This window comes from Tamandua tetradactyla, chromosome 13 (assembly GCF_023851605.1).
Source record: "Tamandua tetradactyla isolate mTamTet1 chromosome 13, mTamTet1.pri, whole genome shotgun sequence".
Taxonomy (NCBI): domain Eukaryota; kingdom Metazoa; phylum Chordata; class Mammalia; order Pilosa; family Myrmecophagidae; genus Tamandua; species Tamandua tetradactyla.
In genome coordinates, this window is record NC_135339.1 from 9,802,526 (window position 1) to 9,828,182 (window position 25,657).

At 51.1% G+C, this 25,657-nt stretch overlaps 1 protein-coding gene across 2 annotated transcripts in view; it reads left to right on the top strand.

Moving 5' to 3' along the window:
- Positions 1-25,657, top strand: part of GRID1 (glutamate ionotropic receptor delta type subunit 1) — a 729,341-nt gene that overhangs the window by 11,620 nt on the left and 692,064 nt on the right. Inside the window, exon 1 of one of the 2 annotated variants that reach the window (XM_077124709.1) lies at positions 10,164-10,236. The exons of the other annotated variant lie outside the window; for it this stretch is intronic. The gene's annotated coding sequence lies outside the window, so the exon portion shown is untranslated. Of the gene's footprint in view, positions 1-10,163; positions 10,237-25,657 lie in introns of those variants that run through there. 2 annotated transcript variants of the gene reach the window in all.

Sequence of the window (25,657 nt, forward strand, 5' to 3'; positions counted from 1 at the left end):
GGAAGCCCGTTTAGGGACAGCGCCTCCCTTCCTGAGCTGCTTGTCAGGAGCTCAGGACGCCTGGCCTGGCCATCTCCCTTGTATGTCTGAGGTGCTGCCTCTGCGTGTATGTGGGGACGGGGCAGGGTGCAGGGTTATCCTGAGGAAAGAGAAGCAAGCCCTGGGCTCCAGGTGCTAGCCATTTGGGGGTGTGTGAGCTGCTGGCTCTCGGTATGAGCCGGGACCAGGATCCCTGAGAATCGCTGGGTGGGCTTGGGGAGACAGGGGCAGCTGCGGGTGAGGAGGGGAGCTGGTGACCTGGGGGTTCTGGGTGGGGGAGGGCAGAGACATTGCCTGACGCCCCTACCCTGCCTGCCTCCCTTGGCCCTTCAGGAGCTGGTGGGCAGAGACCATTTGCAGGGATGTCACTGCCCCCTCCCCACAGCCTCAAAGGAAGTTGGAGCCAGCATCCCCCCCACCACCGGGAGCAGGGACTGGAGGGGCTTTGAAGCTCTGTTGTCGTTAATGATCAAAACCTCATCAGAGGGAGCCCGCCTGAGCGCGGCCCGGGGGGTCTGACTGTGTCAAGCCACTTAGCTCCTGCCAGGAAATTAACTTCATTAAAGGGACCACGAGGCCAGAGACGAGTATCAGCCACAGGCAATCAGGAGCAGCAAGCGAGAGGTTGGGGGAAAAGGGGGTCCGGCCGCCTGCCTGGCGCCTGGGTGGTTGGGGCGGCCGGGCGGGGCCCTGTGTCCTGCTCTGCCCGGGCCTCACTGCTGAACGCTCTGCACACGGGGGTCTCGCATGCCAGCCCAGGCCCCTGCCCAGAGAAGGGCCCCTGGGGCCTGTAGGAAGACGCCCATGCCCCTCAGCCTGGGTTCCAGCCCTCATCTCTGCCAACCCCACCATGTGCTCTCTACCCTCATTGTGCCAGAGAGAGGGCTCACTCCCATTGCCTCCTGCCTCAGTTCCGTCATGCTCTTGTGGAAGCCTCCTGGACTGCTCTGCAGCCTGCTGGCCAGGTGGCTTACCTCGTTGCTGCCACACCCTTTCTTTTCTTCCATCTTTCTTATCCACATCCTCCTCCCGCACCACCTGGGAGGTCTGTGCATGCAGGGAGCATGAGCTTTATCTCAGGAACCCCTGCTCCCATTGCAGGGTGTGACACACACAGGGGCTGGATGAGTGTTTGTTGAATGACTGTCTGACATTACCACAGTATATACCTTGTATGCACAGAGGTTGCACACCTTTGAGTCCATGTGAGCTGTTGGGCACATACCTGCAGAAACATTTTGGGCTTGCAAGGCAGTGAGCTGGTTGTGGGTGGGGGGCTGATGAGGGAGCGAGGGGGGTGAAGGCTGGCCTTGCCAGCCCTTAGCATAGCCACGGCTGAGCCCTTTACCCTGGGCCAGCCTCAGTTTCCCCTTCTGCCAGGTGGGGACACTGCCCCCAGCTGCTGCAGACCCCAGGGGGCTCGACCTGGGCAGCAGTAGGAGGGTGGGAAGGGAAGGGGGTGGCCTCGCCAGCCAGTTCTGTTTCCAGCACCTGCCTGGCTTTGAACGACTAATTGACTAGAAATCCTCCTGGCACGGAGATGCAGCACTCGGGCTCTGCCTTCTCTCGTGAAGAAGTCCCCTGGCAGTCTCATTAGGCGGCTGACTGCTCTGAGAGGTTATCTCCGCTTTGGGGTGGCCGGGCTCCCTGAGACTGGACCTGCCCTCCAGATACTGGCCCAGGCAGAGGCGAGGATGTGGCAGCTCCGGCCCCCACCAGTCCTTAGTTAATCGGATACGGTTTGCTAGACTTAATTACTTTAAAATTATTAACTTCAGCTGGAAAAAGTAAGTGGCGGGGGACGGAGAAAGAAATGTGAGCTTCCTTATGGGGTGTGAGGGGAGCTGGGGCTGAGAGTGTGGTTTCCAGCCTGGACAGACGCCACTCTGTGGAATGGGCTGCAGGGAGCATCCAGCAATGAGGGCCTGGGCCTCCTGGGTACTCTCCCTGCGTGCTATGGATGGAACCAGGCGTGGCAGGGACAGACAGTGGGTTAAGGGTGCAACCAATCTGTGCTACAAGAGAATGATGCCAGCCCAGGGGGTCACTGTGGGAGCGCAGAGGTGGTGCTTAACCTAGCCTAGGTCTGGGGGTAAATCACAGAAGGCGTCCTGAAAGAGGCGACTCCTGAGCCAAGTCTTAAGTGTGGAATGGGAGTTTGTCAGGGAAAGATAGGGAGACAGGGCCCTCCAGGTGAGAGCTCGGAGATGTCAGCTGGCAGGACCTGGGGGGACCTGGGCCTGGATGGAGAGGGAGCCAGTGGTGTCTGTAAGCTGATGGGCTCCGCAGGAGTCTCAGGGCTTCCCCTGAGAGGTGTCCGTGCTCTGGACTCCTTAGGGGCTGGGCTGTGGGATTGTCCTTGAGGATCCCAGAGAGGGAGGGGTCCATTCTTGGAGATTTCAAGATTCCTACACGGCTGTGGCCCGGCCCCATTGGCTGCCTGCCATCCCTCCCCACCATACTAATACTCCACAACTCTCCAGTGGAGAAGAGGAGAAGAAGAGCAGGCTGTCAGGCTTGGCCTCTGCCAGAGCCTCCCATTCACCCAAGGACTGGTGTAGGTCTGGTATCTCCAACTTCTCTGTCCTTCCACTCTAGGGGTGGCCTCCTCTGTCCACTGAAGGGAGGACATTCTCTGAGTGGTGCTATTACATGTGCCATTTAGATGGCGATGGCTTACAACAGAGGTCTCTGCATTTCATAGGATGTCGCAGCCTGAGTCCTCCACCATTCGCCTTATAAAACAGAGCCCGAGACGAAGGCTCCCACACGGGCAGCTCATTTTGAGACATAGAAGGTGCATCATCACTGCCAAGGCCGCTAGGGCTCGGTTGCACTGGAGACCCTCTGAGCACTCATCTCCTGGCCCCATTCTCTAGGGACCGAAGCCGTCCTGGGTGCTCACTGTCCCATTGGCTGGCCAGGCAGGCTCCATAGGTGGAAAGCAAGGGGGTCTTGGTGCCAAGGGAGTGGGGTGCTGCCAGTCACATCTGCGGGCAGCTGGTCTCCATGGCAAAGGTCAAATGTGGGCCAAGAGAGTAAGGTAGGTCACCAGAGTTGTCTAGAGACCTCAGAATTTTCCCAGAATCATTTGAGTGACCCAGTGGTGGGATTTTTGGGCATTGGGATGGGCGCCTTTCTAGTGTCTGGAAATCCTGTCCTCCAAGTGCACTCTGCCACCATCAGCAGCCAGTGTGGGAGGGGCTGGTCTTGACCTCCCCCATAGAGCCCGAGGGCCTCAGAGGCAAGCAGCTTCTGGCCCAATACTGGCACATGTAGGTCCCTGGCAGTGGGAAGCCACCGTGCTGGCCGCGATCCTTCCTCGGCCTCTTACTAGCAGTGTTCCCCTATGGTTCCGAGCCTTGGTTTTCTCATCTGTAAAATGGGGATATGCCCATCTACCTTGAAGAACTGTTTTTACAGTCCAAAGGAATAGCATCTGTATATGGCTTGTATGCACTTGGTGCCCATTTATTCCCTGCCCAGATGGTTATTCCATGCCAGGCACTGTTCTAGGGATGTGTGAACTCAACAGACCCTGTGCCCACCTCCAGGGAGCTCAGACAGATACCAGTGTGGGCCTGGGCACTGGTGTCCCTTAAGTGCTTCTTGGGTGATGCCAACGTATAGCCGGGCCCAGCCAATAAATGGGCCATTAGTGAAGAAGTGGTGGCCTCTTCCCCAGGCCTGCAGTAGATACTCACCTGACAGGGGTCCTTTGTCACAGCTCCTGGCACGCTCCTCCAGCCCTGCTGCCCCCCTGAAGAGAAGTCCCTAGATGGCCCATGAACTGCCATTTGGCCCACCCCCTCCCCAAACCTCCTTGGCTCTTCCTTGCAGGTACAGTATTCTTGAGTTGGAGAGAGAGGACACTGGGAGCCGGGCAGCTAACTCACTCATCTGAGATTGAGGTCTCCAGTAGGGACAGTCCCTACTTTGCGAACCACATCCCTTCCTGACCCTGGGCGCCTGGGCCAGACTCGGGAACACTCAGGCACCGGGGCCCAGGGCCTTCCCAGCCTCCAGGCGCCCTGTGCGCCCAGCTGAGCCCCCTCTCTGCACTGAAGATGGGCTCATACTTGCTTTGCAAGGAATATCTCATCTTATCAGTAACTCCGGGGAGCTAAGCAGGTTCTAATTAATAATTCTACAGTAATTGTAAAAACTCAAGATATTGGTTTTTCTTTCAATTGGAAAGATGGTGGCAGGCAGTAAAGCCCACTGTCTTTTTAAAATCGGATTTAAATTGTTTTAATTATACAACCCATATTCTCCCAGTAACATACCATCTCTATGAGTTAATGAGCTTTGAAATCTTCCTTTGTTCCATACACTGTAGATACAGATTTTTTTTTGCTAAATGATTTTTTTTATATATATAGAAATTCAGAAAATTCACTATGAGGTAGCTTAAGATGAGTATTGGGAGGTTCTGTTATATTAGAGGAAGAAGGTGAATAAATGTCTGCAGAGAACCCAGCCCCAATTCCCAGACCAAATCCCAAGAATCTTCCTGTCTTCAGAACAAGGTTTTAGGAGCACAAGTGATGTGTGGTTCTCTCCGCATCACTCTGACTCAAGGCAGAGAGAACATGCATATGATAGGCCACTGACCCTTCAGTGGAAGATAGAAGAAAAATAATTATCTTCATCCATCCACCCATCCAACCAGCCACTTCCCTACCCACCCATCCAACCTCCATCCATTTACCCTCTTATCCATCCACCCATCCATCCACCTACCTATCCATCCACCTACCCATCCATCCATCCATCCATCCATCCATCCATCCATCCATCCATCCACCTACCCATCCATCCACCTACCCATCCATCCACCTACCCATCTATCCATCCATCCATCCATCCATCCATCCATCCATCCATCCATCCATCCATCCATCCACCTACCCATCCATCCACCTACCCATCCATCCACCTACCCATCCATCCACCTACCCATCCATCCATCCATCCATCCATCCATCCACCTACCCACCTGCCCATCCACCCATCCATCCATCCACCTCCCCTACCTCCCAGCCCCCCATCCACCCATCCATCCACCCACCCATTCAGCCCCACTCCTCCATCCATCCATTTCCTGAGCGTCTACTGTGGGCTTGTGCCTAACCTTGGGGAAAGTCATGGTCCTTATCCTTAAAGAGCCTGCGGTTTCCATAGAAACAAATACTTACACCTGCAGCTCTCAGTAAGGTCTTTTAAACAGTCAGTGCTCCCCACACTTGGCCTGCTGGGTGGGGTCACAGTGCACAGGGTCGCCCACTGCTGGAGCCCCCTAAATACTGAGAAGGGTACATAACTCTCTGACTCAGGCTGCTCTTGGGCAAAGCTGAGGTGTGGACTTCCTAGGGCTTCCTGGAGGTGGGGCCTCTGGGGCCCTGACATTGCTCCTGGATGCGGCCAGGCCAAATCTCCTGTTCTCCAGACCCAGGACGCCCCTCAGCTCTGCCCTCCCTACTGTACCTGGGGGCCTAGCCCAGCCTTGTCTCAGCCAACATCTTAAGTGCACAGAGAAGATCCCATTTGGGTCCTGAGGGCCACTGGGTGAGCACCTGGTAGCGTGTGTGTTGGGGAGGTGGGGAGAGAGTCCCATCCTCTTGGTTCCCTGGCCTGTTTCTGAGACATCCCTGGGTTGGGGACTAGGATTTGAGCTGACCGGAAGGGCTGCATGGTCCTGCAAGTGGCTGCCCTCTGGTTCTTGATGCCGGCTGTGGCACTGGGCACAGTGGTCCCTCCATAGCAGGTCTGGGATGTGTGTCCCCGTGCAAGGGTGGTGTGCGACCTGCTTCATCTTGCCATCCTGCTCCTGCAGTGCAGAGGGACCGGGTTTGGAGCCCCAGCAGCAAAGGGTCTACTAACAGTGGCATGGGGGATAGGGCTCAGGAGAAGGCTGGGGTGGGCAAGGCGTGGAAGACCCAGCTGCCCTCACCCAATGCCAGTCCTCCTGTAGAAAGTTCCAGAGCGGCTCTTCCCTTACAAGCCCTCTTGGTATAGAACTGCAAGCCCAGAACCCCTCTCTCTGCTATGATAGAACTTCCGGAATTGGTGCCTTTCAATTTGGACCCCCTTCCGAAGCTCGGAGACCCTGGCATAGACTCTCAGGCTAAGAACCCCATGAGGAAATCCCAGAAGACCTCTAAGTCTGGACTCCCTGGAGTAAGAGAGCACTGGGAACCCTGACTGGTGAGCCACCCAGCCCAAGCCCTCCAGGCCAAGGTCTCTCCTGTTAGATCTCAGCCCAGAGCTCCATCCAACAACTACTTTCTGTGCCCTGTGCGTGGTGGGGCGGGCAGGGGCAGGGGCAGGGGCAGGGAAAAGCAGTGCTGCCATGGGTCATGGCTGCAAGATGGGTCTGCCCCCCACACTCGAGACCCGCTGTCAGTGAGAGCTGACACCCCTGTGTTGGGGCACCAACCCCGCAGACATAACTATTTGGGCCATGGCAAGAGATAGCATGGTGAGACATCTGACTGAGGTTCGTGACATGTGGTGTCTCCTGTAAGAAAGGGGCTGAGGTGTGGGAAGGGCTGCCCATCCTTGACCTAGCTGCCACCTTTTGGTGAAACCTGCTGTCCTGGGCAGGCTCTTTGGGCCCTGTGGAAGGGGTGGGGTGCAGTGTGAGTGCCTGGAGCCCCTTGACTGAAGGAGGGATGCGGCTGAGATTGAGCATCAGCTGCGTCCTCCTTGTTGTCCCTCTGGGTTGTTTAGTTGGGTGAGGTAGGCCTGGCAGCTGTTGGCACATCAGATTTTCTTTCTATCTCTGAAGCACCCCACTCCCTTACTCTTTCATTTTAGGGACTGATGTTGAAAAGATAGACTTGGGGGATCAGGGACAGCTCGTGGGAGAGGTGACATCTTAAGTGAGGCCTGCAGGAGAAGGCAGGCTTTCCCCGGCAAGGAAAAGTGATAGTAGTGTGGTGGGGAACAGCATGTGCAAAGGCTAAGAGGCAAAAGGTGAGTCCCGGGGCGGGGGGGTGGGGGTGGGGAATCAACTCAGGTGCCCTGTGCCTGGAGCAAGGAGTGTGAGGTAGACTTTGGTGAATGGGATGCACCCGAGGGTGAGAAGTCTGTCTCAAGAGCAGTGGGGGCCTCTGAGTGCCTGTAGGGTTAGAATATCTGGACTGGACGTGTCTGCTTCATGGATTGGATGGGAGAGGCCCCGTGTTGAGGAGGGAATAGAGGGGCTGGGTGGGCTCTGGAGAAGCAAAAAGCCCAGGCCTTGCCCTCCCTCCACTGAAATCCTACTATTCCTCAAGGATCGTCTCCTCTAGGCAGCCCTCCTTGCTGCTTTCAGTTCTCCCCTGACTGCCAGTGTCTTCAGTGGGTGGGGAGCTCCTGGGTTTCCCTTTTCCTTCCTCCTTAGCTCCCTCTCTTCCTTGTTTTTTTTTTTCTTTGTATGCTATATGGTGGGAGTCACATTTCATTCTTTTTCCATTTGACAATCTTGTTATTGCAGCACCATTTGTTGGTTTTTTTTTGGGTGGGAGGGGAGGGAAGTGTATGGACTGGGAATGGAACCTGGGTCTCCCGCATTGCAGGTAAGAATTCTCCCACTGAGCTGCTCTTGCACTCCCTTCTTCCTCATTTACATTTGTATCAAAATTATATGTATATTTTGAGGCTCTTAACTTCTACAAGGTCCAGGTCTAGGAAAACAGCAGCCCCTTCTCTGCATTCTTCCTGTTAGTGGATGGATTAGTATTTTCCTCCACAATGCCAAACAGCATGCTTGCATTGCCAGGTTTTGACTTTCCATCACCTCTCTCTGTACTGGCACCTCACATCGGAGGACCCGCCTCCCCACTGTCCCCCACCCCAGGGTGTGCCATGCACACTTCCCGTCCCTCCCCCTCCCAATGTCATTATGCCATGACGTCAGGCCCCATCCGTGTTGCCCCTTGACCTCATTAGGCCCTATGGATGCACAGCTGAGCTGGGGGAGCCAGGGTGACTGCCTTTCCTGTACAACATTTGCTTTTGGCGGAGTAAATGACTGATTTCTTTGATGATTTGGTGCTTTGTTTTCCATGCATCTCTCACTAATTCGTTTCCACGCTCTCTGCCGGTTGTCTATACTCAGCTCCTGATATGTTCATTCACACTGGGAGTGTTTTCCCTTCACCTTCTTGACCTGCCCGACCCCCCCCCCCAACCCAGAGACTTCCGACTGCGTGAGTGCCCCACCCCCCACGCTTCCTGTGTGCCTCCTGACTACCCGCCCTCCAGCCTCTGCTCAAATAAGATCTCAGCGAGGTCTTCCCTGACCCCCTCGTTAAGAATTTCATCCCATTCCACATTCCCACCCCGTCACCACCCCCGATTCCCGATGGTGCTGTATTTTTGTCCTGGTTCTCATCTCCATCTAATAAACCATTCATCTCAATTTGCCTTATTTTTCGTTTGTCTCTGCCCTGTCCTGAGGGGAAGCTTTAGGAAAATAGGCACTGTGCTTCTGGGTCTCCGACGGGCACAGTGCTTGGCACACAGCAGATGTCCAGTGGGGGTTGAATGAAGAAGGCAACACCCGTGAGCTGTCTGTCCCGCTCCCTGCATGGGGTGCTGCCCTCTGAGCCCCGCTAACCGCCTCAGCGCTCCTTGCTGCCTCTTTCCTGAGGCTCCTGCCAGCCTGCCGGCTCCAGCTTTCTTCAGCAGGGAGTGGCCTGGTCTCCTCCCTGCCCCATCAGGGAGCACGGCATGGGTGCTGTTGAGGCCAGCTCCAGGCCCTCCTCCCCAGCCGGAGCTAGAGAGCTGAGTTTTCTCCCCACGTGCGCGGCTCTGCCTCCCAGGCCCAGCCCCGGGACGGACTGCTCCTCTGGGAACAGTGGGTTAATTAGCGCTACGGAGCCAGTGCTGGAGCCACCGCCAACCCACTCCTCTGAGGAGCTTTTATCCGGAGGGCAGGATCCTGGGAAGAGTCCTGAGGGGACGCCCAGGTGCGGTAGTGCAGGGGCCATTTGCTCGCTTCCACCGACATTCACTTGGAGATCCATCTGTACCAGGTGCTGTGTAGCGAGCTGGGGTGGGTGCTGGATGCCGCTGGTACTCGCCAAGATGGAGAGAGGGGGCCAGAGAGAGCACGGGCTCTGGAGTGAGACCGGCTGGGTCTAAATCCCAAATGGGCCACCTAACACCTCTGACCTTGGAAGCCTGATGTACCATACCCGTTGGTGCTCCTTGAATGTGGCCCTGTCTCTTGTTCCCAACGCACATAAAGGCAGCAGGCATGTGCCCAGCACCCCCTGTGTGCTGGGTGCTGTGAGGAAGTGGGGGTGATGCTGACCGGCCTCCACTTCCCAGGAACTCACGGTGTGAGGGAGGGGAGGAGGTGGAAGCAACGTGTGAGTTGGGCTGGACAGAGTAATAGAGTAGGACAGAGGGTTCAGATAGGAGGGACCGTGGGACCAGTGCCAGTGGGGTCTCTCCTTACAGGGAGGCCTGTTGTGCTGGAGTCTGAGATTTGGGTTCAGCTTGCAAAAGGAGAGCAGGAGAGGCTCCCCTGAGGGAGTTTGGAGGGCTGGTGGGGTGGGGGGGTTGGTGCTGTGGGCTCTTGAGATGGGAGAGGTGTTGTAGACCCGAAATAGGAGGAGGCACTGGGGACCCCTGAAGTGGGGGAGTGGACTCTTGAGATGGACGGGGTGTTCTGGACCCCTGAGATAGGAAGGGGCATGCCAAGTTTCTAAATAAATGCCAGTCAGGGCTCCCTCAGTTGTACCTGACAAATATCCAGTTCACCCTAGGCGTTGCAGAAAAGGGATTCAGAACATGCTGGACCCAGAGTATCACTTCGGGATCTGCTGGATATCATCCTTCTTCCAGGTTCCCCGAACTCCTCCATCACTCTTCTGCCCTTGGCAAAAATGAGCAGCAGAAAAGACATGGCTCCCTAGCCATTCCAATGGGGGGCGGTGGGGGAAAAAAAAAAAGTTCCTTAGAGGATTCTGATTGGCCCAGCCTGATCATGTGCCCATCCGTAAACCAATCAGCATTACCAGGAAACAGAGGCATCCTGATTGGCCATCTTGGATCATGTGCCTACCCATGAACCAATCAACATTACCAGGGACTGTATACTGATTGGCCAGTGCGGGGAGCTGGGGAGGTGTCACGAGCTTGACCACGTGGAATGTAAGGAAGGATTCGTGAAGGGAATGAGAGAGTCGTTTGCAGAATAAGGTGAATGAGTAAATGCTGTGGTCAGTAGACCACCAGCAGGAGCCCCGGCAGGTCTGGGCTCCCCGTGCCTGGCCAGTTCCCTTGTTTCAGGGCACAGAGCTCAACATTTCCGCCCGGGGGTGGCTGGATGGGTGGGGTAGGATTGTCGAGGTTGGCTCGCTGCCTCCTCCAGTCAGGGGCTTCCGTGGGAGAATGCTGCCTGCCTCCCTTCTTGGAGGAGTGTCTTTGTGGGGGCCCTGCCCTTGGAGGCCCCAAGACGCTGCTGGCCCCCTCCCACCCCCGCCGAGGGGGGCCTGCTGGACTGTCTGGAGGCCTCTCTTGCTGACACAGTCTGGGTTTCTTGGCTGGGCCTGTCAGTCGGTTTGTCCGTCACTCAGCGGAGAGTGGCCTAGGCAGTCAGCCCAGCTGTGTATGTCAGGGTCTTTCTAGAAATGTGTACAGATGAGTGGGTGACACTCACATGAAATGAAACAACTGTCAGGAACAATTTATAGCCACATTCCCATGGAGCCAGGCCTGGTTATGACTCGGCGTGTTGCCTCCTGGCAAATGAGATTTGTCACCTAATCACTGCACTTCAGTAGCTGTTATGACAGCCAGCCCTGGGGCAGGGTTGAGCAGGTTTCCCCCTGGGGCTGCTGGCACCCAGGCGTGGCTCTGGGAGTCAGTTGTGGTGTGGGGCCAGCGTGGTGGAGTGCGGCCCTAGATGTCACAGTGAAGGAGGCCAGGCTGTGGAAATATTCAGATTTCTTCTTTGGCCCGGTCTGGTTGGGGTCTAGAAGAGCCCGTGAGCAAACAGGGTGTACCCAGTGATTCTGCCTCAGGCACTCTGAGGTTCCTGGAGGCTCCTTCCTGTCCCCAAGACATGGTCGGTCTTTGATTACTTTACTAAATCCTTTCTAATGCGTACGTGTGTGATAGGTGTTGGACTCTTGACTAGGGTTACATAATGGGAGATAACTTTCAGGCTCTGCATTTGCCGTTGAGTGCCCATTAGTGCTTTCTGTGTGCGATGTGTATATTTTATTGTAAACACGATGAAAAAACCTCCTTAGACGCAACCTGGTGAAGTCCAGTGGTCACACTTAAGAGACCAACCTAGAGTTGTCCATAACCAGCGCAGACCTTTGACAGAGCATCAGTTAACCTCTGTGTAGTTACTGCCCCACAAAGCCATTTTCTGGAAACACCGAGGTGCCATATGTAAGTTCCCCCATGGAGAGCCTGGTACCCAGGAGGTGCTCAGTAGCTGTTTTTCTTCTCCACTTGGCATAAGGACAAGGCATTCCTGGATGGCTGCAAATCAGCTCGGTGGACCTGACAGTAGCTAGCACACTCAGCTTTTAATGATTGTGGCAATGAAAGCAAAAGTAAGTTGAATTTAAGAGACGGCAAGGAGTGATTCCCCCATGCTCTGCTAAAATGGACTTCATAAATATTCCAGCAGGGCGTCCTGGGTGCTGGACACATCTGCTAGGGCAAAAACTCTGCAAGCACCATCTCATAGCAAAGGGCCACATTCCCGTTCTCATTAGCAGGATGCTCCAATTGGCAGATTTACTTGCCCCATGGCTGACTGGTGGGTGGTAGTGGATTCCACAGGCCCGTGTTCTAGAAGAGGCCAAGGAGAGAGGGTGGTGGGCCTCAGGCTCAGCTCAGCCTCTCAGCCACAGTACACAGTCAGGGAGCCTCCTCTGGAAATTGGGGTCCATGGTGTCCAACCCTGTGTGTGTCTTGAGATAAGAACTTTTATCTCTCTCGCTGTGTCAACAGCACCCAACAGAGGTGAAAGTCAGAATTGGGTTTTGAAGGATGAATAGGAGTTTCTTATGCACACAGAAAAGAAGGACTTTCTAGGCAGATAATGCTCTATTTCCAAAGGCGGTCTGAAAAATTCTGAAGTGTGACATGAACCATAACTGGGCAGGGCATGTGTGAGTATCAGAAAACCCTTCCCACTTGGGCAGGGCAGGTTTGGGATCTGCTTCCTGTACCAGAAGAGATACCAGGAGGGAGGTATGATGCGTGCAGAGGACAAAGGACCGTCTCTGTCTCATCTCCACTCTGAAGAACTAGTTCACTTCGTCCTGACAGTCAGAAGCAGCAGTAAATGAAGGAGATAGAACGTGTTATTTTAATTATATACTCTCACCACCTAATTATGCTTTTAATTGATATGTGAGCAGGTGCTGTGCTCTTCAAAGCAGTTTAAGACAGGCACAGTCCCTGAAAAAGGAGCACAGGTTGTTCTATTCATTAGACAAGCAGATGGATGGGCTGGAGGGGTTGGGAGAGGGCCAGGGGACAGAGGGAGGGGGAAGCTGCCTTTGCCCTGAATGATGCAGGAGGTGAGGGGCCTGCTCTGGATGGGAAAAGCACAGTATGAGAGAGAGGAGGAGAGGGGTGGAAAGAGGTGGCTGGCATCCAATGTTAGGGTGGATTTATTAATTTATTTATTCAGTTGTACTCTCTCAACAAACATTTACTGAGAGCTTGCTGTGAGGCAGGCTCTGTGCTAAATGTAGTGGATTCTAGAATGACCACAGCACAGCTCCTTCACTCAAATTCTCCCAGTTTGTGTATGTGCATGCGTGTGTGTGTGCATATATAGGTGGGTGGGGGATAGCTGTGGAAACAAATCATTACAGTTCTTGGGATAAATGGGAAGTTAAATGTAGAAGAGGCACGGACTATGGGGAAAGCATTACTTGCTGGTAAAGACAGGGAAGGCTTCCTGCAGGACACTCATGTTTGGGTTTTGAAGTATGAATAGGAGTTGACTAGGCTGCCTAAGGTGAAGGAGGGGAGATGGAGGTGGGGTTGGTTTTCTAGGAGGAGTTAGGGAGCAAGGTGGGTGTGCAGGGAGTGCCTAGTGGTTTACTCCCAGGCTAGAGCGTTGGCACGAGGAAGGATCTGGGAAGAGATGTGAGTGGTGGGTGAGTCTCCTGAGGACTGGAACCTATCCTGACGGCACAGAGGAGCCGGGGAAAGATTTGAAGCTGGGGATGATAAGATTTGTGTTTCTAGACGATCGCCTCGGGGGTCATGTGGGTAATGGTCTGGGGAGGTGGGCCTTTCTCAGTGTGGGGGGGTGGGGGTGAGTTAGGAGGGGCTGTGTGAAGGCTGAGGCAGGAGCGTGGAGTACAATCCTGGGTGCTGGAGTGCGGGAAGGGGAGCCCAGCGTGATGGCCATGTCTGGGCCTGGTCCTCTGAGGGACGGGACATCTCTCCTTGAGATAGGGAGTCAGGGAGGTGCAGGGGAGAATGGTGAAGTCAGATTAGACGACTGAGTTTGGGATGCTGGTGGGACCTGTTGGGCGAGATAACCCAGAAGAGTGGGCTGTGCTGGGGGCAGCAGGCAGAGGGTGGAGGCCCGGCAGGGATGAGGCCTGGATTCCTGGAGTGTTAAGGAGGGATCTTAGGGGGTGCTGGCTCATGGGGTCAGTACCCAGGGCAGGGAAGAGGACTTGGACGGGGGCAGGAGGAGAGGCCCCAGCAGCCCCCACTGGAGCTGGAGCTAAGATGAGATGGCCTCTCAGGGGAATTTGAGTTGGGGAGAGGGGACTGGACCCTTTGTGACCCTGTGTTGATGGCTCAGGGTCCTGGGAGGCTCCTGCTCCAGGAATGGGGTGTGGTGAGAGCACAGCTTTCTCATCAGTCACTGGGGTCAGCAACTCCCTCAGGGTCAGGACGGCAAAGTTCTGTCCAAAGGCAGCGTCCTCGCAGTGGTGGGGATAAGTCCACCCGCAAAGGGGACCTGGGGTGCAGCGTTTAAGGAGACAAGAAGAGGAGACCCTGTCCGGCTTCCCAGCCCCTCCCCACTTGCCTTGTTTCTCCCAGCCTCCGGGCCCCGTCCATCTCCGTTCTCTTCCTGGAATGCCTTCTCTCCCCTCTCTGCAGGTCTGCTCTTACCCATCTGTCAGTGGCCTCATCTCCTCCACCAGGAAGTCATCCTGGATTCCACAGGCGTGGGGGAGGGGGCAAGGAGCCACTCTCGGCTTGGGGGGAGGGAAGGCTAGCTTGTGTCATCCCCTTCCAAGGACATGCCAGGGTGCCGGCAGTGGGCCTGTATCTGATTCCTCTCCACCTGGCTGGTGACAGAGGGCCTAGCCCCTGCCTCTCTGGAGAAGAGGCCTCAGATGTGCTTTTGTTGGGTCTCTGTTTTGTGCCAGGCTGACTGGAGGCATTAGGGCATTTAATTCTCAGGACTCCCAGAGTCTTGGGTCCTGCCCCAGGCAATAAGCCTGGGAGAGAAGTGACAGCTGAGTTGGCAACCCAGGCCCCGTGACCCCAAAGTCTGGGCTCTTTCTGTTTTGCGTGTGCCCCTGCTCCTGGGGTCCCGAGGAAAGGCTGCAGGGAGACTGGACGTCTCTGCCTGTGCCCCCCCACCAGCTCTGGAGGCTGATGCAGATGGCAGTTCCTGCCTGGCGGGGGGGCTTTGAAGGGGGCGCTCAACGCTGTGCTGACCCTGGCCCTGTAGTTTGAAATGTGCCGTTGTCCCTGCCCACCCCACCGGGGCTGTTGCCTGAAGCATCTGAGGGCAGGCACTGCTGCTGAACCCTGCTGGGCCTTCCATGGAGTGGAGCTTCACCAGTGGATGAGCCATGGTCCCAGGGTGCGGGGTGTGTGTGTGTGTGATCCTCTGCAGGGTGGGAGACCTGCCAGGGAGGAGTGCCTCCAGCCCCACCCAGGGTTGCCCAGTATGGGAACCAAAGGCTGGAACGTGGAGGGCATTTAAGGAGGCCCTGGGCCTCCGGGCGGCTGGCAGAGCGGTGGTAGTCGTCAGGGCTGGGGTGGGGTTTGAACACACCCTGCAAGGTTGAGTCCAGCTGGTAGGTCAGCCTTGATGGTGGGCATGGCCCTCCAGAGCCTCGCTGGGGGTGCCGACCCCTGGCCCAGCCCCACACTGAGTGCTGGCAGCACGGCCCTCGCTGCACGTCCCATGCAGGGATGTCCCTGGCAGAGGCCTGGTGCCAGCAGTCTGTCCCCCCCTCCAGACCGTCCCCTGCCCTTCTTCTCCTTTGCCTTGCCCTCTGCACCAGGACTGGCAGGGGTGGGAGGCTGACAGTCCTGTTGTCGAGGCCCTCCCAGAATCTGTCCCCTTTGCTGTGTGACCTTGAACTTGTCCTCCAAGCCTCCGAGGCCCAGTCCCCGACCATGACATGGATGTGGTGACCGCCACCTCCCAGGCTGCTGAGCAGCGTTAGGCTTGCTACCTTTTCTGTGTCTGTTTGCCAGGACGCCTCCTTCCCCCTGCATCAGCCTCATCGGGCCTTTGTCATGAGCCATGCTGGCATCAGTCTCCCCCTTCTCCTTTCCCTGGTCATATGGCCTTGCCCAAGGCACAGAACCTCCCAGGCTCTTCCAGGCTTGGCGGCCAAGCAGGGACCCTCCCGGAGACTCCTTGTTGGGTTGTGGTGAGGACAGATGGGGTGACGTGCGAGGCGCTCACTCAGGGCTGGGAGATGGTGCGCCCGTCGCTGTTCTTGTTGAGTATCCAGGGCTCTGCTTCCGGGGGCCCCTCTCGAGCCCTGGGCTGTTGGTGGGCTCACTGGGATGGGGGCTGGAAGAGGAGAAATGTCTCCAGCTCTGGTGCTACTGCCTGTCCTGCTCCTTTCTCTTTAAGGAGCCTCCTGTGCTTGCTTGGAGAGCTCTGGGAAGGCCAGCGAGGGTGGGTGGAGGCAGGGAAGAGGGCGCCTACAACAGAGAAGTGCAGGCACAAATTCCTAGGTGGGAATGGTTAGGTCTGAGCATTTCTTCAGGGAGAGGAACTCCAAAGAAACAGAGATGAGGTGCTACCGGGGGGAGCCCAGTGGCACCCATGAGAGAGGCTCAGGTGTGTCACTGCTGCTGGGACAGCAGGGGCGGGATTTGCTTCCCTGGGCTGGGGTAAGGGGTCCACAGGGCAGAGGCTGGAGGAAGCTGATGGAGGAAGCTGGACCGTCTTCAGGCAGGGAAGGGAGTGGGTCTGGGAGGCTCTTCAGGGGGCAGGCAGTGGGGGAGGAGGGCAGCGCTTGCTGCACTGCTCAGGGGAAGGGGGATGTGGGGGCAGGGCCTGCAGGGGGGCTGCGGAGGTCAGACACAGCCCTGGGGCCTGCCTCGCGGAGGTTAAACTGAATCCTGAAGGCTGAGAGTTGCTGCCATGGGATGCAGCCTGGTACGCTTGCGTAGGAAAGTCAAGGCCGTGGCTCCTTAGGGCGAAATCCTCAGTTGTTCAGCATGTGGGAAGCAAGGAGCTGGAAGGCTGGGCTGAGCAGAGACCCCAGCAGGGCCCTCTCCCTTGGGCCTTTGCAGCTGGGACCTCTGGGTTCCCCCCAGTTAGCTGGTCACGGGATCAAGGCAGGGGTGGGTACAGAAGGTGGCATGCAGGTGTCAAAGGGTCCTTTGGGCCATTCTCTTCTTTCAGATGGGGGAATTTGTTCCCCTCAATCCCACCTGCCCCCTCTCCCCTCTGACCAAGTGGCAGCCACTCCCTTGTCCAAAGCCCTTGCCAAGGCAGGTGGCCCACAGGCTCTGGGTTCCTGGGCATTAGCTGCCTCCCTTCTTCCTGGTTTTGCAGTGACGTCATGTGGTACTTGCCTTCCAATGATGTGGGCTGCAGACATCTGGCTAGTTAGGGACTGGTGGCCATTTGTAACCACAGTACATCCACTTGCCTTGGAGAACCCAGGAAGAGACAGGGGTCCCTGACATGTTGGGGGGCGGTGCTCAGGGACATGGTAGGGTCTACAGCTGGGGGGCAGAGGCTCTAGAGGCAGCCCACTTTTGGTAGCTACAGGGAACAACTTTGTCCTTTGGGTGAGCACTTGCAGGTGGCTGAGCAGGGCTGGGCAGGTGGGGTGTGGTGGGGCCGGGCCGGCCAGGTGAGCTGGGCAGTGCCAGGTGTGCCGGGCAGCCACCATTATTTTCACTTCACTGGGATAGGAGGTACTCACCCATATTTATCTCGGCCACAGATAGGGACTGCTGGGGGGCTGCGGGGGTTTGCCAAGGGATCCGTAGTCCCTGCTTCCTTTCCTTGGCCAACGGTTTGTCTCTCCTCCTGGGGTTCCTTGTCTTTGCTCACCTGCCTTTGTCCCAGGGCTGCTTAGCTTCATCACATGGGCAGGGACTGCTCAACCCTCACAGCCTCTGGGGTCCCCAGTGCACCCTGCATCCCAGGTCCTCAGCTCTATTCACTTGTCGAGTGCTTGACAGCACAGGGAGGCTCCGGGCCCCGCGGCAGGTGGAGGGCTGGAGGATGAGGCTGGCCTGGGTGACAGATGTAAGAAGTGACAAAGGGCATTGTGCAGCGAGGCCTCCAGTCCGGAGCCCCAGAGCTTGCAGCCACACCCGCAGCTCTGAGGCTCCCTCTTCACTCCCTGAGTTGAATTCATATAAGGAAACCATCCCAATGAGAGGATTGGGGCATTGACTGTCTTTACATAAAAGTGTTTCCTGAGGTTTCCTCATTGTGAAAATAATATGTGGGCATCTCAGAAAAACTGGAATGTGTCGAAAAGCACAAGAGAGTAAATGCTGCCAGCGTTCAAACCACACAGACCACGAGTCTTCACGTCTTCCTGCCTTAACACTGCTGAGCTCACATTGCTTGCTCAGTTTTGTCTTCAATCTTGATGCTCTTATTTCTTTTAAATTTCACGAATGATACACAAATGCACCTCACTACAAAAGATTTAAGAAATAATTAAAATAAAAATCCTGTTTCACTCCTCCGAGTCACCCCTGAAATCAGGTTGCCCTCCGCCCTTCCAGACCTCCGTGCCTGCAACATTTACGCACACCCATAATGGAATGCCGAGTTTTGCTTTGTTTTCCCGTGTTCTGAATACGTGATTAGTGTTGACTGTTTGTATTAGATTGTACCTTGTTTTTTTTTTCCCACTCACCGATGTACCTTGATGAGCTTGACCTATAAATCCACCGCATTTTAAACAGAATTTCCTGCCACATTTCCCTGTTAGCGGTTATTTAACAAATTTCCCCCATTAATGGATGTCGAGGCTGTTTTGAATTTCTCTCAACCATAAACGTTTGTGATGAAAGTTTTTATCCATGCCTGCAAGGAGTATGCGTCTTGGTGGATTCCAAGATGTGGAAATGCTTGACTGAATGGCATGCATGTTTAGATTTCAAATAGCTGCTGCCAAATCTCCCTTCTAAAAGGCTGAAGCAGTCTGTACTCTGCCCCCCACGCCGACAATATAAGAAAAGCAAAAGAGCCCCCCTTCCTCTGTTCTTGCCAACACTTGATATGATCAGCCTTTTTTTCCCCAAAGCATCTTGGGATTTATTGGGGCATCACTCTGGTCAAAATGATCAGCGTTTTCATTTTTTGTCAACCTGATGGCCCATGGGTGGTATCTTTGTTTGCATTTCCCTAAGTACTGTTGAGTCTTTTCATACTACTTACGTAACACACGCCATTCTGGCGTTTCTTAATTGTTACTAAAATACTAGCGTTTAATTTATCCAAATAGGGTATTGCAAACACGATTAACAATGCAACACTCAACGAGCCTAATAATGAAACCTTTGAAAGAACAGTATATAGTTGTCTGTGTCTCAATACTGGTGTTAATTTTCTCTTGGTGCCCACGGATGCCAGGGAGGTTGTCTTATGTGGGTTTGCGGCATCTCTTTTTTTTTAATTTCTTTTTACTGCTTGTGTTTGATCTTTAAGATGCTGTTGTCAAAAGGTGGGGCCTTGGGTGGTGAGCAGAGTAAAGCATGCCATCACGGTGGCACTGGGGTGTAGAAAGCTAGCTATATAGCCATGGTTATGGTGACACCCTGGGAACCCCTGAGCCCTGGGCTTTTATGCTGCCCCCCTCCATGTGGGATCCAAAGGAAAAACAGCCCCACACTGTACAATAAAGGATGCCCAACAGCGGCCTTCATCTTCGCAGGATGACTTGCTTCGATGCTTTTGAAGTCAACATTCAAAACAAAACAAAACAAAACAAAACAAAACGTGTGTCGTTGTTTTGGGACCCCACTCTGCTGCCTGTTATGGGGTGACCCGGTGCACGCGTCACTGTCGTCCCCTGGCATGCCCACTGTGGCGGCCCCTGCATCTGCCAGCCCCAGGGCTGTGTTGGTCCTGGGATTTTAGCTTGCTGGTTACCAGGGCCTGGTACTGCTGTCTTCAGTCCTTCATTATGGCCGGCCGTTCTTCTGTTTCTTTTATAAGCCTTGCTTCTTTGTGGTTCTAGATTTTGATTTTAGTCTCATGGTCTAATTTAACTGCCTGCTAATATTTCATGTATTGTTTTTCTCTGATTTCTCAGAGGATGTTCCTGGGGTTCAGATGTTCTTACCCTTCTTCAAACTTTAACATTTGCTTAAGTAAACAAATGCTATAAAAAAATGCGTGCAATGCTCCAAAATGGCCACTAGCTACTTGTTACCTGCCATTGTTGGCAGTTATAAACAACAAGGTGCCTCTGTCATGGGTTCACTGGATCCTTTGAATATGTTAAAGGCAAAAGCTGTCGTCTTCGTAAACTTGACCACCTCTCGGAATCACAGTGCGTCCCTCCATCCGTTTGGGATCTCGTTAATGCTTTCAGTAAAGTTTCACATTTTCTTCACGTGGGTCTTGCACATTTCTTATTCGGTTTACCCCCAGGGATGTTATAGATTTTATTTCTAATAAGAATGAGCTTTCTTCTGGATTACATTTTTTAATTGGAAGTGCTAGTGTACCCGAAAACTATTGGCTTTTGCATATTGATTTTATAGCCCGGGGTTTTGCTGTTCTCTCGTACAAGTTCTAATAGTTTATTAGTTGGTTTTCTTGGAGTTTATAGGTAGTTGCTCATCTTTTCTCCAAACTGTGACAACAGCATCTCCTGTCTTTAACATTTCTTTTTCAGGTGTTATCGCGTTGGCCAGGACAATGGTGAATATTGATGGTGGTCGAAAGTTCTAAAGCTTCACCAGTTAAGAGTGATGCTCGCAGTAGGTGTCTAGCCAATGTGAGCTTTATCAAGTTAGAATAGTTCCTTGCTATCCCTGGTTTACTCGGAATCACTCTACAAAGGGTTCTATTTTGGTCAAACCCAATGCATTTTGATGTACAGTACTCTAAATTCATTGCTGTGTAGTTTTGCATTTCTGCTTTCATTTTCTTTTCAGCCAGCAGTTGTTAAAAAGAATGTTTTAAAATTTCTAAACAGATTTGGGGGAGTTCCTTTTATTATCAGTTCTAATCTTATTGCATTGTACTCAGTTAATCTGCAATGAAAGGACCGAATCGTTTCTCTTGTAGGATTTTACTGAAATTCCCACTGTGAGAGCTGGGTGTGTGTATGTTGAAAAGGCTGTGCTTTTTCTTTGGGTCCTTTGAGGGTGCAGAAGTGAAGGCTGAGAACAAACTCTGGGCCTGGCAGTGTTACATTGGGCATCAGTTTCATTATTGGTAACATGCACATAAACTAGTCCCTACTTATAGGATTGTTGTAGGAATTCAGTTAGTTAATATGTGCAAAGCGCCTAAAACAGAACTTGAAACATAGTAAGTATTTAATAAAATAAATAGCATTAAACAAGCTTTTAGGTGGGATTTGCAAATTACCCATGATACCTTTTTCCTACTGAATCTGAAAGAAAAATGTTGAAGTCACTTTTATGATTGTTGATTGCTTGGTTTTCTCTTTAATTACTGTCAATTTTTGTTTTGTATTATTGTTATTTTTTTGGGTGCATGGTCTGGGAATCGAACCCGGTCTCCTGCATGGAAGCTGAGCATTCTACCACTGAACCACCCCTGCACCCTGTCTTGTATATTTTGGGATTGTAAAAGTTCATACAATTTCACAACTTTCTTATTTTTGCTGTGAGCTGTACCTTTTATCCATATGAAATATTCTTCTCTTCTCTTGAACGTGTTCCGTCTTGAATTCTACTTTGGCTGATCACCTTATTTTCTGGGCTACCTTTTCCTTGGGGTAGTTTTTCTCATCCTATTATCTTTGACCTTTCTGGGCATTTACTTTTGAATCTTTTGTTAAAAAATTATGTAATTAATAAAAAATACCATCTATTGTAGTTTTTATTAGGGGAACTTAGCCTATTTACATATATTGAGATTACTGATAGACATTTTTCTTGCCCCTTTATTTTGCACTTCTTCCTCATTATGCTTTCTTGTATGGTTTTCCTTTCCTGACTCTTGTTCGATTGATTGAGTTTTCTTCGTCCCAGTTTTTGTTCCTTAAAGCAGTGTCCCCAGCAGGGGCCCTGATGTTATTTTTTTGGGGCAGGATGTTCTTTGTGTGGCCACTGTTTGCTGCATTGCAGGACATTGGCGTGCCTGGGCCTGGCTACAAGTGGATACTTCCCTCAACCCGTCAGTGGGACAACCCAACGTGCCCCCCGCTCCATCACCCCTAGTGGGGGACCACCTGCTAGAGGCTCAAAATAATACATCCAATTCCTGTTTTCTAGCTAGGACTTTTGTTTTGAATATTGATCTAAGCTCCTATCTTTCTCTCACCCCACGATCACTCTATTTCCACAAACACATCAAACCTGAGGATGGCTTCCACCCCCAAATCTTCTTACCACTGAAGCGGAATCCACTACTGTTGTAGTGCCAGATTGTAATACCTGGTCATAGACAATAACTGGTTTTATTAATGAGTTTTAAGTTTTTTCTCACTTCCGTATTCCACGTCTTGTTCTTGGATTCGTTTATTTTATTGAGGAAAAATTCACATGACATAAATTCACCCCTTCAACCATTTAAAAACATTTTTTTATTAATTAAAAAAAAAATTACAGGAAAGAAACACAAACATTCCCAACACATACACTCAGCAATTCACAATATCATCACATAGTTGCATATTCATCATCATGATCATATCCCAGAACATTTGCATCAATTCAGAAAAAGAAATAAAAAGACAACAGAAAAATAAAATAAAAACAGGAAAAAAATTTACATGCCATACCTCTTACCCCTCCCTTTCATTGATCACTAGCATTTCAAAGTAAATTTATTTTAACATTTTTCCCCCTATTATTTATTTTTATTCCGTATGTTCTACTCATCTGTTGACAAGGTAGATAAAAGGAACATCAGACACAAGGTTTTCACAGTCACACAGTCACATTGTGAAAGCTATATCATTATACAATCATCATCAAGAAACATGGTTACTGGAACACAGCTCTGCATTTTCAGGCAGTTCCCTCCAGCCTCTCCATTACATCTTTGTTAACAAGGTGACATCTATTTAATGCGTAAGAATAACCTCCAGGATAACCTCTCGACTCTGGTTGGAATCTCTCAGCCATTGACACTTTGTCTCATTTCACTCTTTCCCCTTTTGGTTGAGAAGTTTTTCTCAATCCCTTGATGCTGGGTCTCAGCTCATTCTAGAGTTTTTGTCAATCCCTTGATGCTGAATCTCAGCTCATTCTGGGATTTCTGTCCCATGTTGCCAGGTAGATCCACACCCCTGGGAGTCCTGTCCCACGTAGACAGGGGAAGGGTGGTGAGTTTCCTTGCTGTGTTGGCTCTACATCTGAGCAACAAAAGAGGTTCTCTCAGGGGTGACTGTTAGGCCTAATTTTAAGTAGGCTTGACCTATCCCCTGTGGGATTAAGTTTCATATGAACAAACCCCAAGACTGGGGGCTCAGCCTATAACTTTGGTTGCCCACACCGCTTGTGAGAATATCAAGAATTCAACTTGGGGAAGTTGAGTTTTCCCCCGTTCTCACCATTCCCCAAGGGGACTTTGCAAATACTTTTCCACTCACTGATCAAATCACTCTGGGATTCATCAGGGCATCACCTGGACAAACCAACAAAATCTCTTGTCCTATACAAAGTTCCATGTACTTTTTAAGGTGTTCAACCAACTATCTACATAAGGTATATTAGGAGATGCACTAGTCAAAGTATAAATTTGTGCCAAATAAACATTTCTTGCTTTAGTCTCACACGTAAGTTGAAATTTTAAAATATTAATTACCATCTATTTTCAGCACACTGCAGTAATGACATTCTTTTGTTCTTCCTCATGCAAAAACATTTTAAAAATTTGTACATTTAGTCACTATCATTATACACTCTAGGCATTCCTAGATTATACCATCTCAATCTTTATTGTCTAACTTTCTTTGTGATTTCATTTACGCCCCAGCTCTCCTCCTTCTATCATTCTCATATGCAGCTTCATTCAGTGTTTTAACATAATTGTATGACAGTTAGGTAATATTGTGCTGTCCATTTCTGAGTTTTTATATTCAGTCCTGTTGCACAATCTGTATCCCTTCAGCTCTAATTACCCAATATCTTACCCTATTTCTATCTCCTGATGGTCTCTATTACCAACGAAATATCCCAAGTTTATTCACTGATGTCAGTTCATATCAGTGAGACCATATAGTATTTGTCCTTTTGTTTCTGGTTAATCACACTCAGCATAAAGTCCTTAAGGTCCATTCATGTTGTTACATACTTCATAACTTTATTCTGTCTTACAGCTGCATAATATTCCATCTTATGTAAATGCCACAGTTTGTTTAGCCAACCGTCTAATGTTGATGGACATTTTGGCTGCTTCCATCTCTTGGTAATTGTAAATAATGCTGCTATAAACATTGGTGTGTAAATGTCCATTTGTTTCCTTGCCTTCATGTCCTTTGAATAGAGACAGCATATAGATGGGTCCTGTTATTTAATCCATTCTGCCAGACTATGTCTTTTGATTGGGGAGTTTAATCCATTAACATTCAGTGTTATTACTGCCTGGGTAGTACTTTCTTCTACTATTTTGCCTTCTGGATTTTATATGTCATATCTAATTTTCCTTCTTTTTACCTTTACTCATAGTCTTCCTTTCTACACTCTTCTCCACACCTCTCTCTTCTGTCTTTGTATCTGTCTCTAGTGCTCCCTTTAGTATTTCTTGCAGAGCTGGTCTCTTGGTCACAAATTCTCTCAGTGATTTTTTTGTCTGAAAATGTTTTCATTTCTCCCTCATTTTTGAAGGACAGTTTTGCTGGATATAGAATTCTTGGTTGGCAATTTTTCTCTTTTAATAATTTAAATATATTATCCCACTGTCTTCTCGCCTCCATGGTTTCTGCTGAGAGATCTGCACATAGTCTTATTGGGCTTCCCTTTTATGTGCTGAATTGCTTTTCTCTTGCTGCTTTCAAGATTCTCTCTTTCTCTTTGACCTCTGACATTCTGATTAGTAAATGTCTTGGAGAATGTCTATTTGGATCTATTCTCTTTGGGGTACGCTGCACTTCTTGGATCTGTAATTTTAAGTCTTTCATAAAAGTTGGGAAATTTTCAGTGATAATTTCCTCCATTCGTTTTTCTCCTCCTTTTCCCTTCTCTTCTCCTTCTGGGACACCCACAACATGTATATTCATGCACTTCATACTGTCTTTGAATTCCCTGAGTCCCTGCTCATATTTTTCCATTTTTTCCCCTATATTTTCTTTTTCTTGCCGGATTTCAGATATTCCGTCCTCTGGGTCACTAATCCTATGCTCTGTCTCTTGAAATCTACCATTGTAGGTTTCCATTGTTTTTTTCATCTCTTCTACCTTGCCTTTCATTCCCATAAGTTCTGTGATTTGTTTTTTCAGACTTTCAATTTCTTCTTTTTGTTCTTTCCTTGCCTTCTTTATATCCTCCCTCAATTCATTGATTTGGTTTTTGATGAGGTTTTGCATGTCTGTTCGTATATTCTGAATTAATTGTTTCAGCTCCTGTATGTCATTTGAATTGTTGGTTTGTTCCATTGACTGGGCCCTATCTTCAATTTTCCTAGTGTAATTTGTTATTTTTTGCTGGTGTCTAGGTATTTAATTACCTTAATTAGTTTGTTCTGGAGATTGCTTTCACTTCTTTTACCTAGGATTTTCTTGCTGGATGAATTTGTTGTCTATCTGTTCTTTGACATTCAATTCAGCTTTATCTGGACCTCTGGCTTAAGTTTTGTTTAACAGAGAAGAATTTTTCAGTTCTTGTTTTCTTGTTTCTTGCCCTGCTTGTATGGTGCCTCCACCCCTCCCCACTTAGGAGGGTCTACTTAGATAATATAGACCCCAGCTGAATTTTCCCAGACCAAACTGGCCTCCTATCAGGAGGAAAGAGTCACCTGCATCAGTTTTCCCTGAGGGTGAGACCCAGCAGGTTGAAATACTTTCCTGTGAAGTCTCTGGACTCTGTTTTTCTTATCCTGCCCAGTATGTGGCACTTGTCTGCCTACAGGTCCCACCAGTGTAAGATGATGCAGTACCTTTAACTTTGGTGGACTCTCCCTACTGGGGGCATGGTGGAGACAGAGGAGAGGTTGTAGGCTTGTTTTTTTTTTTTTTTTAATACATGGGCAGGTACCAGGAATCAAACCCAGGTCCTCTGGCATTCCAGGCAAGCATTCTTG